The sequence below is a fragment of the Strix aluco genome, chromosome 1, assembly GCF_031877795.1.
Source record: "Strix aluco isolate bStrAlu1 chromosome 1, bStrAlu1.hap1, whole genome shotgun sequence".
In the NCBI taxonomy this organism is placed as follows: domain Eukaryota; kingdom Metazoa; phylum Chordata; class Aves; order Strigiformes; family Strigidae; genus Strix; species Strix aluco.
Genome location: NC_133931.1, coordinates 27,624,794 through 27,630,793, shown reverse-complemented (window position 1 = coordinate 27,630,793; position 6,000 = coordinate 27,624,794).

The following is a 6,000-nucleotide window of genomic DNA, read 5'->3' as shown; positions in this document are numbered from 1 at the left end:
GCGGGGTGACTGGGCAGATCGATGCTGTGGGATGGTGTGCCCCCCCTCTGGTGTGCTATGCTTGAGTGTAATACTGTTATGAATTACAGAAGTGAGAATCATCATAGCTAAATGCTCTAGCAGCAGATGGGGTAGGGGCACTGCCTGTTGTGGTTGCTACTGGGGCTATGGGTTTTGCCCAACTTTCCAGCCTTCCTTCTCCACCAGTGCTGGTTGCCTTGCAGTTTATGAAGTCACTGATGTGACAGCTGAGTAAGCGGAGCTAGGCAGCGTTTCTTTCCTAGGTGACATGGGTGGTTGCAGTGCAGACAAGCTGTGGTGTATCAAATGTACATAGGGAGGTCCTGATCAGACATAGTGCATAGGTGTGCTGGATAAGTGGTATCTTCAGGAGTGCAGCAGCCTTCCTGCCAGAGGAGTGAATGCTGAATGCCCCAGAGATAACCTGAAGGCTGTGGTGAGAGTGGACATCCAAATATGCCATCTGCATTGCCTGGGTAGTCTACAAGACTTCAGTCCATGACAAGTATCCTGTGTTCATTACTTAATCTGTTTAAGTAACTGAGCAGAGTTAAAAATAGGATCTGAAACATGGAATGCATTTTGTGGGCTTTTCTTGGCTCCAGTAAGAACGCTAACCCACCAATTCCTTTGTTTTGAGAGACTAATAAAAGGAGCAGATGGGTTATCATTAATCATTAGAGGCATATGGTATATGTATTTCTGAATACAACTAAAATGCTTAGCAATTGTCTCTGTATGTTATAAACAGGTGTATAATAAAAAGAATTGTTCACACATAAAAATTTTTCATTAACTTTCCAAATAAGCTAATGTAATCTCTATGTTCCCAATTAAATAAATACATCAAGGTGTTGATTGAAAAGCTTTATCATCTTTACAAACTAGAAAAATTGGTGTGCATAAGCTTAAATAGTAACAAGATAAAAAAATATTCCTAGGGAGCTACATTTTCTGGAAAAGCTCCCTGAACTTCATCAGTCCTGCAAATGTTTTGTCATGATATCTGAAGAGATTAGATACATGAAGAGTCTGAAGATGCTCTGTTGTCCAGAAACAAACTTAAAAGACTTTCCAGGTATGAGTAATGCTGGTTTAATGCTGGTTTATCTTTTTTTAAAGCTTTTTTTTTTTCCTTTTGGGGAAAAATGTCTTATGAAAACTCTTGAGCAATATATGTTTTTTGGAAATGATTACATAGGTCATGAAAATGTACTTAATAATTACATTCTGAATTGTATTTGAATTTGAGTAAGCTAAGGATGTGGAGATCTTACATTAATAATTTTTCCTTATATACATATGTATCCTATAAAACTCAAAATATGAATGAAACCTCAGCAGTATAAATGGGCAGTAGTTTGTTGTTACTTCCCAGTAAGGCTTCATTGACTTGTGAAAGAGCAAGGGATGAAAGCATATCTCCTGAAGAACAATTTTTTTCTTAGCTGTATGCAGAATGTTGGAACACAAAAAGCCAAAAGCAGAATAGGAAAAGTTGTTGCGAACTGGGGATACCTGAATGAAATGTACAAAATTATCCAGTTTAAGAACAGTGAGGCAAGAGAGAATACGAATGTGAGAGCTAGAACAGCTACGGGACTAGCCAAGCAGAGAGATGGCAAATTAAACTAGTAGCCTGTTTTCCAGAAATGAAACATGAGCTGCGCAGGTGGGTTGTGTGTTACCCACAGGATCTCTTCCTGTGCTAAAAAATTTTTCTAAAGGGGAACAGAAAGGAAGGTAGGTGTTTGTAGCTTTTACTGCTTTTTCTAGCTCATAACTTAGTAATAGGGAAAATATCAATATACATCTTTGTACAGGTCTTACTTGTGTGTGTATTTACACGTCATGTGCTTCTGAACAATTGCACTGTATAACCAGCAGCCTCAAACATTCAGGATTTGATGAGCTCCCCAAAACAGAGAGCTGTTTTGTAGTTTCACTGGCAGACTTCATTGCACCTTCTTCACTGGTTGGTAGAACTGTGGATTACTTCAATGGGTTTTAAAAAATTTAACTTATTTTAATCTCTGGTAACATATTTATCAGTATTTGGCATACCATGCTTTATGTCACTGATGTAGTATTTGCTGTCTGCTTGATCTGCTGCTTGAATACATTATCCATCCGCTTCAGAACATTTTTTTTTACAATTTTTGCAGACAACTGCAGACTGAGCTGACATGGAGATCTTTGAGAAATCCTACATGGGACAAGAAGCTGGAGAATGTAATGAAAGAATGCTTTAAATCCAACTCAAAAAAACTCTGCTCATTGGTAAAAACAATAATGAAAAGATTCTTAAGGAAAAGAACCCTGCTGATATTCCAAACCTTTACATACTAATTTTTATGTTTTAGTTGTGACAATCAAGTAAAAGTTTGTTTTTAATAGAGAAGAAAACGGGTGTCGCACTCTGATAGTGTACTCAGATTTTGCAGATTCCATTATTTCTAAAACAATGGTAGCTTTCCCTGACCTAACAAGTGATATTCCCCCTCTAGTGGAAGGACATTATGATAAGGGTCTTTTTCTAGTTTAGACTGTTTTAAGCTTCTAACATTTTTAATGAAATATCCTTGATGCTGTGTGTAGGAGTAAGTTGTTCAGTTTTTTTTAATTTAAAAAAGTGTATTTAATTGTGTGGGTCTTGAGGGGGCACAGGGAGGACACAGATTGCTTTCCTGAATTAGGCAATAATTGAACTGAGACATTTGGGCACTGTGTGGGTGTATTGAGAAAACTGTATATGTAAAATCTGTATACCAATATGTATTCTATATTGTAGGATATGTGTTGACTTGTCCCACATGATAACCCCTTTGGAAAAAACTTCTTAGCTAGAGTTTTGGCACTGGAATTGGAAGTCTGTGTACTGTTGCAGATTTAGGCCATCACTGGGGATAAAAGGAAATGTGGAATAGCTTGCATGAGTGGAGCTGGGCATTGGATGGGTACAGGCTCTTTAGGAAGGACGGGCTGGGAAGGTGAGGAGAAGTGGTTTAACTTAGTGCTCGGCTGTGGGACGGGTGACAGGTCTGTTCATAGCTTATGGGTCAGGATCAGAGGGGTGGCCTACGTGGGGCATGTTGTAGTGGGTGCCTGCTACACATCAATCAACATATTTTTTACTAATTTTACTAACAATGGGGTTTTTTTGCACAGTTTGAGTTCCCTGGACAACTCCAGTGCCTTAATCTAAAAATAAGACAAAGCAGGCTAAATTTGAAAACTACTGCTTAGTAAATACATTTGATGTTTATGAAGTCTCTAATAAGTCCTCTGTATGAAACTCAGTGTCTTTTCCCTGCAAGTTTTATTTATGTATTTTAAGAAGAACACACAAGATAGCCTATTTGTACAACAGGTGAAACCATGTCTCAGTAGAGGCTTTCTTGTATTCTCACACAATGTATGGTACAGTGATGCATGTAACATCAGAGTTTGTCAGATGCACAAACTAAGGTATTACCTTCAAAGAGTGGGCTTTCCAAAATTGGTAACAAACATAACATGTTTTAAGAGTCTTGAAACAGTCTTTATAAATTTCAATTGCATTGTTATGCAACATTTTCCAGATCAGAGCACTTATAAAAGATAATTTAAAGGACTGTAATCAAATAAGCATTTTAGTAAGGGGAAAAAATACAACCCTGTACTGTGCACTGTGAAAAGAGATGAGAACTGCTGACTGCCATTATAATAGAAGCCAAGTAAACAAGAACAGAATAAAGAGGATATCTGGTAAACGTGTAAGCTTAATTTTTTTAGCATACTTTCTTATGCATAATTATTCATAAGATGCATAAACAAAGTAAATTTTGTAGGTTAAAAGTTATTTTAGCTAATTAAAACCATCACCTTAAACAGGAAGGCATAATTAAGATACAATATTAAATAGAAAAGTAATTCCTGAAGTTTCTATAATTAAATTTTAAAAGAACTTGGTGAAGATCTCTAAAGCCATTTGCCCATCTGTCAGAACTTATTCTTTGTTTCTTATAAAGCACTGACACAAGATTTTTTTATTTCATTTACACCAATAGGTTTAAAAAAAAAGTCTGTAACTGACAACAGTACATTAAAAATGATGCAAAATGCACCTTTAGGATTATGAAAAAATGAACCTCCATTCAGTTGTCTCCGCATGTTTGCTCTATTCTCCTACTAATCAGGTGAGGGAACATCATCAAAAAATATCACAGAAGTACACGAATAAAAAAGATAATCTGAAGTTTCTTGAAATGCTCTGTATTATTGAAGAATTCTTTTAAATAGTTGGGTTTGAACGACTTCAGTTGTAGCAAATGGAATATCTGAATTATCTCATTACTAGTCTTCAGGAGACCAATTTATTTCAAAATGCTACTGATAGGTTGTTTCTAAAGCAGTGCATTATTCTTACAGTGTAATTCCCTTCACCTAACATCCTCCCTTTATTTCAACAGCAAAGTTTGCAGCAGTTAATAACTAAGCAGTTTTGCTGCTTCAGTTTACATCAACTGTTCTACAAATTAAAAACCTATTTAAGGACAAAGAAATAAAGACAGATGTTCCATGCAGTATGCAAAGTTAAAGCTCATCTACCTTTGCAAAAATTTAGGAGCACATAGTCCTTTCATGCTTCCAATAAATAATTCTCATATTTTCATCAGACAGCTAATCCTCATTTGCTCTACTAGATTAATCTTGCCACTTGAGTGACAGTTTACTGGAGAGCTAGAAGTTGTCAAGTTCAGCCCATTTAAAACCCAAAAGACAATCAGAATATCTGAGATTAACACATAAAAATGTCTTCTATTTGACTGATTTTAGATGTTCATTAATTTTGTTATCTGTGTGTTTCAGTGCAAATCACAGAGCAGTTTTAATAGCAGACTGTCTCAGCAGTGAAACATGTCTTGCGTCCAATTTTTCAAATTAAAGTTGACTATTTATTAAAGCACTGTACAAATTAATTACGTATTGTCAGTAAATCTTAACTGAAGAGCCTTAAAAATTATAGAAGCAACCTCACTTCTTATTTTGCATTTAGTACATCTCACAAACATTTGCTTTTGAAATATAGAAGCCTGGGAAGAGATAACACATGACTATACCAAGTAACTCAAATTATATATTAAATTATGAAACTATGATTCTGCATGTCACTTATCTGCCCATGGACATATAAAAATAAATAGACATATTCTTAAAAAAAATCTATTCCACATATTTGGTACTTCTTTTTTTTTTCCAGTTTATTTTCTAAATTACAACAATAGTTAAGCGAATTTCTGGAGTCAGTGCTGAATGTATTACTGGCACACAAAGCACATGACATTCTGTTCATTCCATTAATGGCTTCAAGGATAGTTTAACCAAGTATTTGAAGGTCTGTACACCAAGAGTAGAGATAGGTATTAAATATCCTTTACTTTTTATCTCTTAAGTATAATAATCTGTTTTTAAAATAGCGTAAATCAAAGCCCAAGGTGATGGAACATGGGGTTGGAATATGGGTCTCAAAGTTGGGCAAAAAAATTCTTGACAAGGTTATCAGTGACCTCAATAGCATACGTTGTTATATACCCAGCAAGTACCTTCCAAGAGTTGGTTTACAAAATGTCAAATTTTGATCATGCTTTTCCAAAATGCAGTACAAAACAGATGAGTAAGTATGAAGCACAATTTTTGTATAATATTTTAGTTTTGAAGGGATCTCTGGTGGTCCTCCAGACTGACATCCAGCTCAGAGCAGCACTAACTTCAGATAGATCAGCTTATTCTGTCTTTCACTTTATGGGCGCTCTCCTTCTGTATGTGGAAAAGGGGAGGAAAGGCTACTGAAAATGCTTGTTCTGTGTGTTTGCTTCAGGCTGCAGGTCCCTTGTTCCTGTGGCCATGCTAGTCAAATGGACCACATTTCTCAGAAATTATTTAGCTGAGGATTTCCTCAGTTAGAGGTGAATTTTACAGCTTCTTCAGGTTCAGCCT